Source organism: Lynx canadensis, chromosome A2 (assembly GCF_007474595.2).
Source record: "Lynx canadensis isolate LIC74 chromosome A2, mLynCan4.pri.v2, whole genome shotgun sequence".
NCBI lineage: Eukaryota > Metazoa > Chordata > Mammalia > Carnivora > Felidae > Lynx > Lynx canadensis.
The window spans coordinates 77,096,054-77,115,201 of NC_044304.2; the positions used below are offsets into that span (position 1 = coordinate 77,096,054).

A 19,148-nucleotide genomic window follows, 5' to 3' on the forward strand; every position below is an offset into this window, starting at 1 on the left:
GAACTTGTCAAGAATGAACTTAAGTATATGGATCTTTCCCAAAGTCACCTAACTGAAAATTTTCTTTAAACTTCAGCACCTTAAATTGTGTAGCTTATCTGGAACTCTGACTCTGCCTCGATTCTTGGTTTCCTCATTGAGCATCCTTCTTTCATCTTTCATGATTCCTCATTTGGAGCAGAATCCTAATCCCTTTTCATCTCTGACTCTCTCTCTCTCTCTCTCTCTCTCTCTTTCCCTCTCTCTCTCCCTCTCTCTCTCTATATATATTTTCAACTTGTGCATTAACCTTTGTTATTCAGCTTCACCATACTGCTTTCACACCAACCTGCTTTCATCATATTTTCTTTTTTCTTTCCTCTTTTAAAAGAAAAAACTTTTTTTAAGAGTTGTTTTGTTTTTGTTTTTTACATCCAAATTGGTTAACATGTAGTGCAACAATGATTTTAGGAGTAGATTCCTTAATGCCTCCTATCCATTTAGCCCATCCCCCCCACACACCCCCTCCAGTAACCCTCAGTTTGTTCTCCATATTTGAGAGTCTCTTCTGTTTTGTCCCCCTCCCTGTTTTTATATTATTTTTGCTTCCCTTCCTTTATGTTCATCTGTTTTGTATCTTAAAGTCTTCATATGAGTGAAGTCATGTGATATTTGTCTTTCACTGACTGACAAATTTCACTTAGCATAATACCCTCTAGTTCTATCCATGTAGTTGCAAATGGCAAGATGTCATTCTTTTTGATTGCTGAGTAATACTCCATTGTATATATATACCACATCTTCTTTATCCATTCATCCATCAATGGACAAAAGAAAAAAAAATTTTTTAGTGTTTATTTTTGAGAGAGAGATAGAGACAGAGTGCAAGTGAGGGAGGGGTAGAGGAAGAGGGAGACACTGAATCTGAAGCAGGTTCTAGGCGCTGAGCTGTCAGCACAGAGGCTGAAACGAGGCTCGAATTCATGAACTGTGAGATCATGACCTGAACCAAAGTCTAAGGCTTAACCAACTGAGCCACCCAGGTGCCCCACTTTCCATTTTTTGGTTTGTTTGTTTTTTTTTTTTTGTTTTGTTTTTTGGTAAGTGGGAGTTCAAAATTCCTGTTTTTTATTAGTTTTTCCTCTTTGCTCCCATTTGTCTTTCCATTTCTGTTCCTTCCCCCTTAATATCACTGCCTTAAGTTGTCTTTCCCATACTCCCACCCCTTGCCTTGTTCTGTTTACTCCTGCATCCGCATCAAGTGAGGCACAATTTTCCTCTTGTGTCTCACAGTCTGTAAGTTTCTGGTTATGGCTGTTGCCAAGTGCTCCTTTGCCTAACTGCTCTTTTCTGGCTCTGATACATTATATCTCATATGCCAGTTGGTTTTTTTTTTTTTTTTTTTGGTGGGAGGGGTGGGGTTTTTTTTTAGGTCCACATGGTGGTTCCAATCTCATATGCCATTTTTAAAAAGTTCTAGGGAAGTGGGGGGATGGGCAAAATGGGTGAAAGGAAGCAGGAGGTACAGGCTTCCAATTATGAAATGACTAAGTCATGAGGATGAAACGTACAGCACAGGGAATATAGTCAGTGATACGGTGATAGGGTTGTATGGTGACAGATGGTAGCTAGGCTTGTGAGCATAGCATAAGAGCAAAGCATAGCATAACATAAGGTGTAGACTTGTTGAGGCATTCTGTTGTACACCTGAAACTATGTAACACTGTATGTGTCTACTACATTTCAATAAAAAAAGAGAAAAACGTTCTATACTGCAAATTTTCAAGGACACCTAAAAGTAGGGAGAATAATAGAATCCCTATCACCTAGCTTCAACAATTACTGACATTTGCCAGTTTTGTTTCTAGATGTGACTTTCTAGGATTATATATGACCAAGCTCTACCTCCAGCAGGCACGCACGATACAGATATGTTTGGATGCCCTCTGGAGCCACAGAATGTCCAGTGGAGCTCACTGTTCACTGCCCTGCTTGCCCTCACATGCTCTGAACAAACCTAGGTGGTTCTCAGTGTGCTGTTGATACCATTTGTGGCCTTCTCTCTCCCCTCTCCTACACTGTGAGCTCTTTGAGCTCTTTAAGGCTGGGAGTTTCATCCTCTTCCTTATCTCCCGGCACCTGGCACATAATGCCTGACACATAGTGGCTCTTAACTTAAAGTTCTGGGGGCACCTGGGCAGCTCAGTAGCTTGAGTGTCGACTTGGGCTCAGGTTACTATCTCACAATTCATGTGTTCAAACGGCGCATCAGGCTCTGTGCTGACAGCTCAGAGCCTGCTTCAGATTCTGTGTCTCCCTCTCTTTCTGCCCTTCCCTGCTTGCACGCTGTCTCTCTCAAAAATAAACATTAATTTTTTTAATTAAAAAAAGTTCTGGAAAGAATGAATGAAAAAATATATTGCAATGACTCACCTATTTCAAATAAAATATTCAGGTATCCTGGTCACTTCTGGGCAGTGGTCTGCTCTCCCTTCTTCTGTTTCCAGCTTTTTTTCTCCAAGACAATGCAGTTTTTCATTCAGTTGATTTAGGCTACGTATTTTGATGCCACTTTCTACATTTCTACAATATGTGCATTGTATCTATCAGCCGTTCTCCTTCTAAATAATACGAATGCCAACATTTATGTACACTTATGTGCTGGGCACTGTACAAAGTTCTCTGCAAATGTTATCTTTGTCAATCCTGAATCACAAGAGCCCCTGAACTAGAAACTGTTATCATCCTTAATTACCAGATGAGGAAGCCTTGGTCCAGAGAGAATATGGAATATGTCAAGGTCATACCACCAATGAGGGGAGGAGTCTGTACTTAAACCTGGATTCCAGAACTTGAGCATCTAACTGCTGTGCCACACTACCATGGCTGCGTCTTTATCTTTGGCTGGCTTAGTGCTATTTGTGTCCAGTCAACACTAAATCTTTCTCTGTGGATACTGTGTCCAAAATAAATAAGAAATTGCTCTGCTCCTAAAGCTTGATTCTTGCTCTTTTCTGCCCTCTCACCCTTGGCAACTGAATCACTGCAGAAATGCCTCTTGAAGTCTTCCCCAGTGACTTCCTAATCTGAATTCCCACACAACATCCTCATGCAGACACTTGTTGACCACTTTTCATCTGACGCTGATGACAAATCATCCTCTGGATGGCTTCAACAATCGACTTGCCTTTCCTTCAGGAACCGAAGAAGTCTTTCTTCTCCTGCAGAAGTGCAGGCCCACACTAACAGGACACTTCTCTTGTCTTTTCTCTTTGCTTGTTCCTGAATTTTACTTTAGCCTTTTTCTTATATCATCACTTCAGTCAACATGGGCTTCAAGTCTCCCCTTCCTTGGCTTGCTTACCATCATAGTCATGTCTGTGATCACTGGAGGGGGCATATATTTTTCTGTGCTCAGTATCACTTTGGGGCATCACTCTTAACACCCATCCCTCTTGATCTGTATGTTCTGGTGGTACTGGCCTTCCTCCTGGCTCTAGGGCTGAGTGCATGAACCAGGCCCGGCCAATCAATTCTAAATTACTCCAACCATAGTAATTGCACCAGGATGAGCACATGACTGATGGTGTTGAATCCTTCAAGAGGTCTTGGACTATTGATCGAGAGTCATTCTCTCCCGAGATTGTAGATACTAGGGATGATAGAAGCCTGAAACCGCTGGTGGCCATCTCTGTCATGTGTAGAAAGAGCATGCTTAAGAATGGCATCTTCAGGGGTGCCTGGGTGGCTCAGTTGGTAAGCATCCGACTCTTGGTTTCAGCTCAAGTCACGATCTCACGGCTTCATGGTTTTGAGCCCCACACTGGGCTCTGTGCTGGCAGTGCAGAGCTGCTTGGAATTCTCTCTCCATATCACTCTGCCCTACCCCATTCATGCTGTCTCTGTCTCTCTCTCAGGAAAAAAAAAAAAAAAGGAATGGTGTCTTCGTGGAGAATACAGTATCAGAAAACGAAGAGGTACATATTCCTGACCCCATAGTTGAAAGCCTGAATCAAACCAGGCCTAAAGTCACCTCCACCTCTGAACATGATAACCATCAGCAGGAAAACCCTCTGCAGAGTATCTCTATACTATTATTAGGATAAAGGGAACACCTACCCTTCATTAATTGTAAATACTATGTTTGACTGGGTGTTGAGGGAGGAGGCAGCTATAAGAGCAGGAAGTTTCAAACCTTGCCCTGAGTGGGCCTTAGGGGTTCTGTAAAAGTTCCTTAGGGGACACCATGGAAACCAGAAAGCAGGGCTAAGAATAGCTCTGTATTTGTTTTATATATTGGGCTTCAAAATAAGGTTTCTGAAGAACGGCTCTGTTGCTAACAAAAGCAAAAACAAAAATCCTTTGAAAATTGATGTACTGTTTATGTTAGTTCTCCTAGAAACCCAAGTTCTCCTATTCTCTGGATCCTGCTTTGCACCCTGCTTTGGCTGAACTTATACCCCCCCGTCTACACAATCACTGAGTTGTGTGTCATGCTTTTTGTCCCTCCCCATCTCAGTAGTGATCAATCAGGCATTTCCTCCACATACTCTTCTCTCCTTTCTCCTGGGTAACAGCCAATTCAGATGTTCAACAAAATTCCAATTCAGCAAATATTTAGTGAGTGCAAGGTAGTGCTGTGTGCGGTGTTTTGTAACATTCACGAGTTCTTTCAACACCCTGAGGGATGGGTAGCTATTTACATTTGTGTTTAATGAATGAGGTAAACTGATCATCTCAAAAGGACACAGGGCAAATTGTTGGTAGAGCTAAAAATAGTACAACCACTAACCGTAGGCAGGTATAATAGAAGGAGCCTGAAGTTGGGGAACAGACAGACTTGGAGTTGAATCCTGGTTTGTGACATACTTATTTTTGGAACATGAGCAAATTATTCAAGCTCCCTGAGCCTCCGTTCTCTACCCATGAGATGTAATATCCTCTACCTTCTAATGACATATGTGGATTGTATTAAATAATGTGTGAAACATATTAGCATGAAATTGGCTCAGGAACTGTTAGTTTCCTTCCACCCCACCAGGAAATACGGGTGTTCCTCCATCCAGGATGATTTGCACGTAAAAGAGGCCTGTGTTGTGTAACTCCCTTTTTGTACCGTTTTCTATTGAGATGCTCATGCATGTAGGACATATTGTACTATAAGTCATAATATTTAGTCATTTCATTGTCGATAATACCCTGTTGGCCAGGAGAGAGCAAAGGCCTGTTACTATGAATTTGCAACACCAAGATTCTGGGAGGAAAGAATCAACATCAAATGGCAGACTTTCAACAAATTGCAACTTCTCTCCAGCTGTCAGAGCCCAGCTACCATTTACTGAATCAGCGATCACATATTTAGGCCTAATGACCACTAGGCACTGTTTGAGGGGCTGGAGCCCATTGTAATGGAAACAAGACAGACTAGTCTGTGAAAATGACAGAAGTGGATATGGATGGCCTGTCTGCTCTGCCCTCCTGCCCTTCAAGGCCCTTATATTTGCTGCAATAGCTTAGGATGGGGGCAGCAAATTGTATTTTTGTACAGCTGAGCTAAGAATAATTTTTACATTTTTAAAGAGATCCTGTATAGCCTGCAAAGCCTAAAATGTTTGCCATCTGGCCCTTCAAAGAAAATATTTGCTGACTCCTGGTTTAGAGTCACCTTATAATTCTTCCATCAACATCAGAATAAAGAGTTTCATGGTATAATTACTAGAGTATTTTTTATTAATAATTTGTTATTATATAAAGCATTATTAAGAATTATTTATTATGGGGGCTCCTGGGTGGCTCAGTCAGTTAAGCATCCGACTTCAGCTCAGGTCATGATCTCGCGGTCCGTGAGTTCGAGCCCTGCGTCGGGCTCTGTGCTGATGGCTCAGAGCCTGGAGCCTGTTTCAGATTCTGTGTCTCCCTCTCTCTGACCCTCCCCCGTTCATGCTCTGTCTCTCCCTGTCTCAAAAATAAATGTTAAGACAAAATTAAAATAATTATTTATTATGATTGTTAAACAGTATTTTTTAAATATTGTTTATTTTTGAGAGAGAGAGGAGTGTGATTGGGAGAGGAGCAGAGGGAGACACACCATCGAAAGCAGGCTGCAGGCTCCAAGCTGTCAGCACAGCCATAAGATCATGACCTGAGCTGAAGTCAGATGCTTAACCAACTGAGCCACTCAGGCGCCCCTGATTGTTAAACAGTATTAAAGGACAGAAAGCGATGGGTAGTGAGAAGGTAGATTTTTATATCAATTTTGCAAGAAAGTACAGTAAAATCTTGGTTTGTGAGCATAACCCATTTCAGAAACATGCTTGTAATGCAAAGCACTTGCATAGCAAAGCAAGTTTCAGGAACCATTGGCTCAGTTGTGATCATGTAACATTCAGCATCATGTACTACTCGTATTGCAAGACATTGCTCGTTTATCGAATTAAAATTTATTAGAAATGTTTGCTCATCTTGTGGAACACTCACAGAACAAGTTACTTGCAACCAAAGGTTTTCCTGTAATTCTCTTTTGTTAGGTCATTTGACTATCACTTTGTTTTCCTAGACTATAACCTCCACATAAAAGGTGGACCTTCCCTATACAGCTTTCCTGGGGTTTTCCAATCTTTTTTCCCTGTACCAAAAACAGAAGTTGAGAAGATGACGTGGGGAAGGGTCATCATTCCCCTGTGACAATGGGGAAGGAAGGCGAAAAGTTACTTCATTGTCACTCCAGCCCTTTGACAATTGAAAAATCTTCACCTTTCCATTTAAGTATGCCCTGCATTTCTTGCCTGTGCCACATTTATTTAAAATGGAACAGCCTTCCTTGTACTTGTCTAGATGTTTCTTAACACTTTCTCTTTAATGCTCACATATTTTCCCTTCCCTTGCTGCTTGCCCTGGCTTCTCCTACCTGGGCAAAGTGAGAGTCACTGGCTAGTGCACTCTTAGCATTGACTTTCTGTTGACTTTCACCTCGAAGGGTAATTCAGAGCCTGGGAGTGGCACCCTCTTCTTCCTCCTGTAAAATACTTCCAGGTAACAAGACTGTTGGTGCCCACCCAAAGCTTGTGTAGGCCCCCCTGGTGTCAACCCTCATATAGAAGAGCCCATGACAAACCAAGCTCACAGGGCACATGATGTGGAAGCTTCCAGCTGTAGGCACAAGTGTCCTGGGTTGGGTGTTAACAGTCCAGTTTCAGCTCTTCTTCCTCTGCTTCATCTTGTTGAATCTGGGCCAGTTACTTAGCTTTCGAATGCTTAAATTCTCACATCTGTAACATTAAGATAATGCCGACTCTCATTTCAGCTTCTGGGAATAGAATTAAACTGTATATGGACATTGATGTTCCCATAGTAACAGTCACGTAAGGTATCTAGCCTGCCACCAGAGGCAATAAATTATTTATGATAAGTACTTGTAAAAACTCCTGTCACTGTAATAAAAGATTCTTACAGGAAATCCTGGGGATATACTTTCACATTAATTTGCATTCATTATTTCAGGAAGAGTTCACTCTGCTCCCAACTACCAAATTCTAAACTCCCAGAATCAAATCAATTAGCACAGGCTGGAGCTGCTGAATTCAAAAGCAGAACAGAGTCCTCCCTTGGCCCCTGTGAAGGGAAGGAAGAGACTGACTTCCTGGGGCTATTTATTAAAACCTGGGAGGAGTCAGTGGGTGTGGCTTCTCGGGGAGAGATAGCTCCAGCTTGGGGCTGCATAAAGAAAACAAGAATGATAGCTATAGCTCTACAAAAAAAAAAAAGTATTATAATATTATTAGTGTTGTTATTATTATTGGGGAAATTTTAAATGTACAATAAAACACAAACAAAAATGTAATAATAATCCCTCATCCTCAGAGATAACCATTAACATTTTTGTTTGTAGCCTTCCTTTCTTTATATTTATATTTTTACAAATATTGTTTGGTAGCCTGCTTCTTATATTTGTGAACATGTGTCCAAGTTATTAAATATTCTTTTCAGAACATACTTGGCTGGAAATGCACCATAAGGATGTATCACAACTCACAATTGGTCAACATTTAGGTTGTATCCTGACTTGTCTTTTAATTAAACTTGATTCATATTCAGCCTGAGATCTCGCATTAATTTAGCTGACAGATTTAGACCTACAAATATTTTGATCCATCCATAATACTACCATTGCTAACAACACCCTCTTCCTTCCCAATGCTTTTGCTATTAGCCCATAGTGCAAATACACCCAAACTCCCCTTCAAAAACAAATTTCTGTGAAATTCTGTGAAATTTTTATTTTTCCATATTCTTTGGACCTTGCATGTGGATCTTTTGCCTAAAACATGATCTTCTTTCTTAATTTTATTGAAAATATCTTTTTTTCTTTCTTAATTCTACAATGGTGAACTACAATAGTGATCTTCATTTTAATTTCAAAATTGTCCTTATTATTCTCTTTTGATAATATTATTTGACTTGCTTTTCCCACGAAGGTTTTATTCTTTCACCCAGATCTCAAACTTTTTAGTATCAAGATTCCTTTACAAATTCATTGAGGACCCCAAAGAGCTTTTGGTTATGTAAGTTATATCTATTGCTGTTTGCCATATTAGAAATTAAAACTGAGAAATTTAAGAAATACTTTCATATTTCATTTTAAAGTAATGATAGAAGCCTATAACGTGTTAACATAAATGCATATTTTATGACAGATAACTGTATTTTGCCAAGCGAAATCCAGTGAGAAGAATGGTATTGTTTTACATTTTGCAAATCTCTTTAAATGTCTAGCCTGACAAAAGGCAGTTGGATTCAACAATCTGCTTCTGCATTGACACCATTGCCATGTGTTGTTTTTGTTGAAGTTCATGTACGGAGAAAACCCTGCCTCACACAGATACATGGTTGGAAAAGGAAGGACCTGGCTGGCCCTCTGCAAGATCTCTGGGCTTACAGTGATCCTCTCTCAGCCTACACATTAGGAACCACTGACTGTAAGTGCTGGACAGCCTTTTTATGCTTCGGTTTCCTTTTTGTAAAAATATGGTGGTAATAACAGCATTTCAAAGTGTTCTGAAATTATAATGTGAAAACTGCTACAGCAACAGGCAGAAATCTACACCTGTTCATAAAATAGGAAAACTGTTCTCTCGTTTGGGAGATATGTAGCTATCCAAAGTAACATGGTTACTAAAGCAATAGATATTTCCAATAGGTATGTAGGTTTCACATTCCACCATGGCAACCAAAACCTAGGAATTTTCAAAAGAAAATTTTAAAGTGTCTTATGTAGTTTTGGTAAGGAAACATTTTTTTCAGGAGGGTAAGATATGAATTCTGGCTCAATTTCAAAGTGGAGATCTATTTCTCTGAAACCCATTGCATAGTTATCTTGACATTCTTTGATCTAGAAAATGTGCTCATGTGTTTTGTTTTAGCTTAGGTCAAGGGTAGAACTAATCCCTATTGGACATTTTAAAGCCAGAATATATGGAGAACAAACAGAGGGTTACTGGAGGGGGTGTGGGAGGAGGGATGGGCTAAATGGGTAAGGGGCATTAAGGAATCTACTCCTGAAATCATTGTTGCACTATATGCTAAATAATTTGGATGTAAATTAAAGAAAATTAAAGAAAAAAAATAATAAAGCCAGAATGTAAGTTTCTCATGGCAGACCTCATAATGAGTTCTGTGTACTGCAACAGATCCAGTATGAGCTAGACTGATTGTAATATACATATTTGGCAGTGGACTTGCTTGCAGGTACCCTGTGCAGCTGAAATGTGGGGATAACTCCCAGGGCTGGTTTACAGCAGTAGACATTCCGTTTCAACTGACACAGTGACTCAGCCTGGGAAGGTGAGATTCGAGTGGCAGGATGGCACAGAACCCTCTGTCCTTTACCCCCACCCAGAGGTCCAGTGGATTGTCCAGCCCCCAGGAGAACCACTCACTGATCTGGCGGTTGCTTTGATGGCCATGTTTGGGGTGGCGCCCAGATGTTTTCCTCTGATCTGCCCCCAATTCTGGATTGTATCTCAACGTAGCATCTCCTGTTGTTGAACAGTGGTTGCAGCCCGGATTTCAGAGAGCTTGAGTTGCGTCTGCATTTGGCAAATGGAGATAATGGGCTGGGTGAGGACAAAAGTGAGAAAGGATAGGAAAGTGTTTTGAAAATACTTTAAGTGCAACCATTGTCGGGGGCGCCCGTGTGGCTCCGTCGGTTGAGTGTCCGACTCTTGATCTCAGCTCAGGGCTTGATCTCAGGGTCTTGATCTCAGGGTCGTGAGTTCAAGCCCTGCATTGGGCCCCCACATGGGGCATGAAGCGTACTTAAAAAAAAAAAAAGGAAAAAAAAAGGTGCAAGAATTGTTATTATTGCTCCTAAACCAGTAAACTGAGAAACCAGCCTAGTGTGAGGAGCTGTGGTGAAGAGAGACACCAGGCCTGAGGGGGTTCTTTCATTTGCTTCTAGCAGGTGAGGGAAAGAACTTGCCAGATCCTTCCCAGATCTTGTTATGCTAATCCTCCTGTCTATGGAGTTCCTGAAGTTGTTAATTTAATATTGGCTAACCAGCCACTTGTTGATTCCCCCAATCCTCCCTTAAGTCACAAAAGAAGGTATGGTCTGGCACTGAATATTTTTATGTCCCTAAATAATCACTTGTTCTGTCACTGCAAAAATGATTGCACCCTTCATTACCAATGACTTTATTTTTCAAGTCTTTTCTACTTCTTTGACATCTGAAAGTAGCTGATAACATCACGGAATATAGTCATTGTGAGAATATAGCACATAGTTCAGTGTGCATGTCCAGTGTTTTAAAAATCCTCTATTAATTAATTTTCAGTTTAAAGTAAGCAGAACCTTGGCACGGAATGGATTTTTGAATTTAGAAATTGGTTCTTCAGTGAAATCTTAACTTCTTTGTGTTTAATTAGACTTCAATTGCTGCACTTAAAAAAGGTCACCTAAATTTGGAAAAGACAACCAATTCTAATTGTGACAATCTCACACTTGCTGAATTTTGTCAGAAAGGTTAAAGTACTTTTTTCCATTTACTAAGTAACATTTCTACATACTCCCACCACACTGGCACACCAAAAACTCTTGGCTTCTAAGGAAAAATGAGGCAATCGTATTTGAATGGATTAGGCTTTGAATTCTTGTGACCACAGGTTCATCAGCTCCTCGTATGCAAACATTTTAGACTATATGCACCAAATTTTCTTTGCTGCAATAATGGAACTGTGTTTCCATTGGGTCTAATAGACCCATACTAAATGGGTCTATTAGAGGTGTTGCTGGTTGCCTAAGAAAGTGTGTGCAAAGCACTTAGAGTTTCCTGAGATAGCTGGAAATAAATTAAAGTGACTTTACTTCTAGAGAACCAGGGTAAGATAAACTGAGTGACTGAGGGAGAGGGTTCAGTAGGAATACAGGTGGAGGACCTTGGAAGAAGGAGCTCTGAGGAAACCTGCCCTGGGGTTGCAGAAGTTTCTCCAGCTGCCATGGTTACTGTGTCAATAAGAACTACTAGGCTACATAGCATCATCCAGTTTTGGGGTTCCATGGAAAATGGAGCTATGTTCTTAAGCTGATGGCTGAGCACTGGACAAAAAGCTCCAGCTTCCTGGGAACCATGTCAACTTAGTTTATATATAAGTATTGGCCAAAATATTTTAGCCAAAAACATCTCACATAGACTACTATCCAAGCATCAGTTGGATTATCATTATTATTATTTTCACTCCGGACTATATATAAAGAACCAAGGATTTTTTTCCCCAGCTTTATTAAAATAAAATTGACATGTACCGTTATATGTTTAAGGTCTATGACATGATGATTTGATGTATGTATGAATTGCAAATGATTACTGTAATAAAGTTGGTTAATATATCCATCATCTTACATAGTTACCCTTATTTTCCTCTGGTTTTATTGAGGTATAACTGACACACAGCAGTGTGTACTTTTTTTTTTTAATATATGAAATTTATTGTCAAATTGGTTTCCATACAACACCCAGTGCTCATCCCAAAATATGCCCTCTTCAATGCTCATCACCTACCCTCCCTCCCCTCCCACCCCCCATCAACCCTCAGTTTGTTCTCAGTTTTTAAGAGTCTCTTCTGGGGGCACCTGGGTGGCTCAGTCGGTTAAGCGTCCGACTTTAGCTCAGGTCACGATCTCGTGGTCTGTGAGTTCAAGCCCCGGTCGGGCTCTGGGCTGATGGCACAGAGCCTGGAGCCTGCTTCTGATTCTGTGTCTCCGTCTCTCTCTGCCCCTCCCCCATTCATGCTCTGTCTCTCTCTGTCTCAAAACTAAATAAACTTAAAAAAAAAAGAGTCTCTTATGCTTTGGCTCTCTCCCACTCTAACCTCTTTTTTTTTTATTTCCTTCCCCTCCCCCATTGGTTTCTGTTAAGTTTCTCAGGATCCACATAAGAGTGAAAACATATGGTATCTGTCTTTCTCTGTATGGCTTATTTCACTTAGCATCACACTCTCCAGTTCCATCCACGTTGCTACAAAGGGCCATGTTTCATTCTTTCTCATTGTCACGTAGTACTCCATTGTGTATGTAAACCACAATTTCTTTATCCATTCATCGGTTGATGGACATTTAGGCTTTTTCCACAATTTGGCTATTGTTGAGAGTGCTGCTATAAACATTGGGGTACAAGTGCCCCTATGCATCAGCACTCCTGTATCCCTTGGGTAAATTCCTAGCAGTGCTACTGCTGGGTCATAGGGGAGGTCTATTTTTAATTTTTTGAGGAACCTCCACACTGTCTTCCAGAGCGGCTGCATCAGTTTGCATTCCCACCAACAGTGCAAGAGGGTTCCCGTTTCTCCACATCCTCTCCAGCATCTATAGTCTCCTGATTTGTTCGTTTTGGCCACTCTGACTGGCGTGAGGTGATATCTGAGTGTGGTTTTGATTTGTATTTCCCTGATGAGGAGCAATGTTGAGCATCTTTTCATGTGCCTGTTGGCCATCTGGGTGTCTTCTTTAGAGAAGTGTCTATTCATGTTTTCTGCCCATTTCTTCACTGGATTATTTGTTTTTCGGGAGTGGAGTTTGGTGAGCTCTTTATAGATTTTGGATACTAGCCCTTTGTCGGATATGTCATTTGCAGATATCTTTGCCCATTCCGTTGGCTGCCTTTTAGTTTTGTTGATTGTTTCCTTTGCTGTGCAGAAGCTTTTTTATCTTCATGAGGTCCCAATAGTTCATTTTTGCTTTTAATTCCCTTGCCTTTGGAGATGTGTCAAGTAAGAAATTGCTACGGCTGAGGTCAGAGAGGTCTTTTCCTGCTGTCTCCTCTAGTGTTTTGATGGTTTCCTGTCTCACATTTAGGTCTTTATCCATTTTGAGTTTGTTTTTGTGAATGGTGTAAGAAAGTGGTCTAGTTTCATTCTTCTGAATGTTGCTGTCCAGTTCTCCCAGCACCATTTGTTAAAGAGACTGTCTGTTTTCCATTGGATGTTCTTTCCTGCTTTGTCAAAGATGAGTTGGCCATACGTTTGTGGGTCCAGTTCTGGGGTTTCTATTCTATTCCATTGGCCTATGTGTCTGTTTTGTGCCAATACCATGCTGTCTTGATGATGACAGCTTTGTAGTAGAGGCTAAAGTCTGGGATTGTGATGCCTCCTGCTTTGGTCTTCTTCTTCAAAATTCCTTTGGCTATTCGGGGCCTTTTGTGGTTCCATATGAATTTTAGGATTGCTTGTTCTAGCTTTGAGAAGAATGCTGGTGCAATTTTGATTGGGATTGCATTGAATGTGTAGATAGCTTTGGGTAGTATTGACATTTGAACAATATTTATTCTTCCAACCCATGAGCATGGAATGTTTTTCCATTTCTTTATATCTTCTTCAATTTCCTTCATAAGCTTTCTATAGTTTTCAGCATACAGATCTTTTACATCTTTGGTCAGGTTTATTCCTAGGTATTTTATGCTTCTTGGTGCAATTGTGAATGGGATCCGTTTCTTTATTTGTCTTTCTGTTGCTTCGTTATTAGTGTTTAAGAATGCAACTGATTTCTGTACATTGATTTTGTATCCTGCGACTTTGCTGAATTCATGTATCAGTTCTAGCAGACTTTTGGTGGAGTCTATCGGGTTTTCCATGTATAATATCATGTCATCTGCAAAAAGTGAAAGCTTAACTTCATCTATGCCAATTCTGATGCCTTTGATTTCCTTTTGTTGTCTGATTGCTGATGCTAGAAGCTCCAACACTATGTTAAACAACAGCGGTGAGAGTGGACATCCCTGTTGTGTTCCTGATCTCAGGGGGAAAGCTCTCAGTTTTTACCCATTGAGGAGGATATTAGCTGTGGGCTTTTCATAAGTGGCTTTTATGATGTTTAAGTATGTTCCTTCTATCCCGACTTTCTCGAGGGTTTTTATTAAGAAAGATGCTGAATTTTGTCAAATGCTTTTTCTGCATCGATTGACAGGATCATATGGTTCTTATCTTTTCTTTTATTAATGTGATGTATCACGTTGATTGATTTGCGAATGTTGAACCAGCCCTGCAGCTCAGGAATGAATCCCACTTGATCATGGTGAATAATTCTTTTTATATGCTTTTGAATTCGATTTGCTAGTATCTTATTGAGAATTTTTGCATCCATACTCATCAGGGATATTGGCCTGTAGTTCTCTTTTTTTTACTGGGTCTCTGTCTGGTTTAGGAATCAAAGTAATGCTGGCTTCATAGAATGAGTCTGGAAGTTTTCCTTCCCTTTCTATTTTTTGGAATAGCTTGAGAAGGATAGGTATTATCTCTGCTTTAAATGTCTGGTAGAATTCCCCAGGGAAGCCATCTGGTCCTGGACTCTTATTTGTTGGGAGATTTTTGATAACTGATTCAATTTCTTCGCTGGTTATGGGTCTGTTCAAGCTTTCTATTTCTTCCTGTTTGAGTTTTGGAAGTGTGTGGGTGTTGAGGAATTTGTCCATTTCTTCCAGGTTGTCCAGTTTGTTGGCATATAATTTTTCATAGTATTCCCTGATAATTGCTTGTATTTCTGAGGGATTGGTTGTAATAATTCCATTTTCATTCATGATTTTATCTATTTGGGTCATCTCCCTTTTCTTTATGAGAAGCCTGGCTAGGGGTTTATCCATTTTGTTTATTTTTTCAAGAAACCAACTCTTGGTTTCATTGATCTGCTCTACAGTGTTTTTAGATTCTCTGTTGTTTATTTCTGCTCTGATCTTTATTATTTCTCTTCTTCTGCTGGGTTTGGGGTGTCTTTGCTGCTCTGCTTCTGTTTCCTTTAGGTGTGCTGTTAGATTTTGTATTTGGGATTTTTCTTGTTTCTTGAGATAGGCCTGGATTGCAATGTATTTTCCTCTCAGGAAGCAGTGTGTACGTTTAAAGGTGGTCCACATAAGGACTCAACATACATACATTGTGAAATGATCACTACAATAAGTTTAGTTAACATCTCTTCATATCATTACAAAATTTTTTTTTTGCCTTGTGATGAGAACTTTTAGGATCTACTTTCTTAGCAACTTTCAAATATACTATACAGCAGCATTGACTATAGCCACTGTACAACTATAGTATAATTACCTCGTCTCTACTTACTTATCTTACAACTGGAACTTTGTACCTATCGACCACCTTCATCCATTCCCCTTGCCCAGCTGACCATTTTGTGTGTGTATGTATGGTGAGAATGTTCAAGATCTACTCTTTAGCAACTTTCAAGTATACTATACAGTATATATTGTTTTATATGTCATATATATGCATGTATTGTATATACAGTTAATAGAGATTTTTTTAAAGCAGTTTTCACCTTCATTTTTGTGAACTTTCTCACACATCTGAGTGCTGATTTCAAACACTATGAAATTACTACAGTGCTTAAAATGCAGTTTTGCATTACAGCAAAGCAACAGCCTGAGCTATAATGTTCCCCTGGATGTCTCTGAAAGGACAAGGGTGACCACATTCAAGTTTAGAATTTGGGAAAGAGGAGCAGAGATAGGGAGGGCTATCAAAGCTACCACCACCATAGCTGCTGCTGTGGTCGCCCTGATAAAGACAGGAGGAAGTAAGGCAGCCCAAGATCTTTGACCTTGAAGCCCTTGATCTACCAGCAAGAGAAAAATAGTGCTGAAGAATTTATCAGCATCCAGTTTCTCAAGAAGAGTTGAACAGTGCTATGGAAGATGAACCAGTGTCTGTTTTACAGTGTTTCTGGCAAGAAGGCTTGCACTCCTGTTTTAGATATAATGACCACCCTCAGAATTTTGAATATCTCATAGGGATATCTTCCCAAAGCCTGTAGGATATGAGTCGTTACATCAGAATCTTGAGCAAAAGACAACTTAGTTGTGGAGGACTTGCAGAAAATGACATTTCATCTCTAAGTCTAGCTAATACACTAATTCCTTTAAAGGTCTAGGTCTGGGATTCTATACTGTCCCACTAATGGTGAGGATGTTCCCAGGACAAAGGGACCTAGCATTTCTGCATGACCCAAGAGAAGCTGGCTAGAGACTTTTTCCCTCTTATGTTTTCTCCTTACCTATTCTCTATTAGATTGCTTTTAAGAAAGAATTTGATCAACTCCTTTCTCTGAAGAGACAGAAAGAGAAAATAAACAAAGGTTTGATGTGTTCTCTTTCTCAGGAGTACCCTCATTAGGGAACTAAGGGATGAAACTCTGTTGGTAGAATTTCAAAACTCAGCTAGCCTAGTGGGAAGGAATTTGAAGTGGCAAGGAGAATGTTGTCAACCCTACCTCGTTGTCTCTCTGCCTTTAGCAAGGCAAGCCCCGATGGGTTTCCACTAACATGGTAGATGTCCCCCTTACAGCCCTTCAGAAATCTTACTTGTCTCTGTGTGTGTCAGGGAAAATGGCTGAGTGGAAGAGGCATTTCCTCTTGTCCTGTCTGGCACTGCTGGCCTCAAGGGTTGGGCCTAATGTGGCTTTATAAGAGTTATACAAGTTTCCAAGCTGAAGCCCATTTTAGTGAGGGTGGAGACATCATACCCAGAATAGGAGCCAGTCACTGAGAAGGGTCACTGTCTTTTCTCAAGATGATTTTTATAAAGAAAGCCAGGAGAAATTTTTATTACACTGTTACAATAGATTATGGTAAGAAATACCAGAGCAACATTAAGTATGAAACTGCCCTCCTCCTTCCTTTTATCCAGAAAACACAAGATTCTCTTATTTAGTAACATTCCCTCCTTCTATGTCATGGACTTATTTGTCTTACTGTGCATCCTTGTCAAGCTTGTGGATTAATGTCAGAGGGAGCTCTACCAAAACCATGGCATAATCTGCACAGCTTTTTCTCTGTTTCCCTGAAAAATGTACCAATCAGGACACCTAATCTTTGTAACAATACCAACCCTACTCTGTAAAGGACACTTTGGGTACTTTATGTTGAAAAATTAAAAGTCATATTGGTTTTGGTGGAATGTGGTCTACAATAAGTGCCATTAGAAACATATCAACACACGTTTTTGGAATAGAAAGAAGAAAAAATAAATTCCAGCCAGGGAAGGAAATTATATGGACAAGAGCAATAATTGTGGCAGGTATCTATTCAACTCTCCAGTTAGGCCCCAACTGTATACCAGGGCTTAATCTTGAGACGTAAATGTTCTGTTTCAAAGGGGGTGAATTATAGGAGATGATAGTTCTGTGACAGTGTCACTCTTGATTAAATAGCAGACTACCATTAAGGTATTTACTAATCTTATTTGTGTCAGCTTCTTCACCTATACATAATGAGGCTGATAATACTTGTATATGACATATTTCATAGGAAGACTTCAAATGAGAACAAGTGCATAGATGCACCAAGCTAGTTTCCTGATAAACAGCCATAAGCAGCAGTAAGGTGTTGCTGTGTGCTTCGACATTGCCATTATGTCTTGGCATTGATTGTGTATGTGGAAATACATTTCATAAGCATTTTGGGAGGTGAACTTAGGCTTTTTGAAATACTGGAATATTTTTAGTAATTTCAAATAAGAAGGGTTCAAGTAAGCCTAATTAAGTAGGCTCTGGTATATTCAGCCACGTTCAGCATGTTCAACTAGTTCCCAGCTAGTGTTGGGAATGCCAGGCGAGAGGGAGAGATACAAAAACAAAGTTGACCAGATCTCTGCCGTCAAGGCCCTTCCAACCTGGTAGGGGAGACAGTTGCTTAACCAACATTTCAGCACCATGGGAGACTTAAGAATAAAAATATTGGATCGACACAGAGGGAGTATACATTTTAAGTGTGACAATTAGAGAAGGAAATTATACCAACAGTCACAACAATACAAATATTAATAACTAATAATTGCAAAAGAGCCTTTTACATCCAAGACCCACTAAAACATGTTACCGCATTTACTCCCCTCCAAAAAATGAAATAATTATCATCCTTATTTTATAGATGCAGAAACTGAGGCTTAGACAGATAAAATGACTTGTGCAAGATGGCGTGGCTGGAAAGGTGGAGCCAAGATTTTGAGTTCCAAACCCATGTTCTTTCTACTCTGCCACCATGCACCTTGGTAACAGTGTCATTCTACAAACATATTACGGTGATGTCCAAGCAATTTTGAGTCTTTTAGAGAGGCTGTTTCCCTGATAGCAGCCATGGCTCTGTGATTTGTCCATGGCCATTCAAGACCATCAAGGTCAGGAGGTGGGAGCCCTGCACACCAGCAGGTCTGAGGTCCATGTAGAGAATTCCTCCCTAATCTGCTGGGGCTTGTGTGCACCTGGTCACTTGACCTAGTAACAACAAACTGCAGGGATTTTTTTTTTTTTCTTTTCTTTTGAAAAGACTGGAGAGTGGGGAATAATCCCATTCAGCCATTTTCAAGGGCAAGCCAGCTAACTAACACTTCTATACATGCAGATGGTTTGCATTTCATGCTTTCCTTACTGGAACCTTTTCCTTCTAACATCTCTTAGGAAACTCTTCCCAGAAAATAAGTAGGCACACAGGAATCTTCACTATGTTTTAAATGATTATATTTTCTAAGATACATATTCTAAATAAAGGATTTTTCCTGATCACTAAATTTATTATATAAAAATTCTTATAAAAGTATAAAAATTCTTACAAAGGTATAAAAATTTGAGGGGCACGTGCCTGGTTCAGTCGGTAGGGTATGTGACTCTTCACCTCAGAGTC

General features: G+C 40.1%; 2 long non-coding RNA genes across 2 annotated transcripts in view; one reads left to right on the plus strand and one right to left on the minus strand.

Moving 5' to 3' along the window:
* Positions 1–5,892: 5,892 nt before the first annotated feature.
* On the minus strand, positions 5,893–7,569 carry LOC115508783. Its single transcript, XR_003967112.1, has 3 exons — positions 7,430–7,569; positions 7,103–7,247; positions 5,893–5,934 (listed from the first exon to the last, which is right to left on the minus strand). It is a non-coding gene; the product is annotated as an uncharacterized LOC115508783 (long non-coding RNA).
* Positions 7,570–8,466: 897 nt separating this feature from the next.
* Positions 8,467–19,148, plus strand: part of LOC115508780 — a 291,964-nt gene continuing 281,282 nt past the window's right edge. The window contains exons 1-2 of the long non-coding RNA XR_004343283.1: positions 8,467–8,540; positions 8,826–8,954. This is a non-coding gene — a long non-coding RNA (uncharacterized LOC115508780). The remainder of the gene's footprint in view (positions 8,541–8,825; positions 8,955–19,148) is intronic.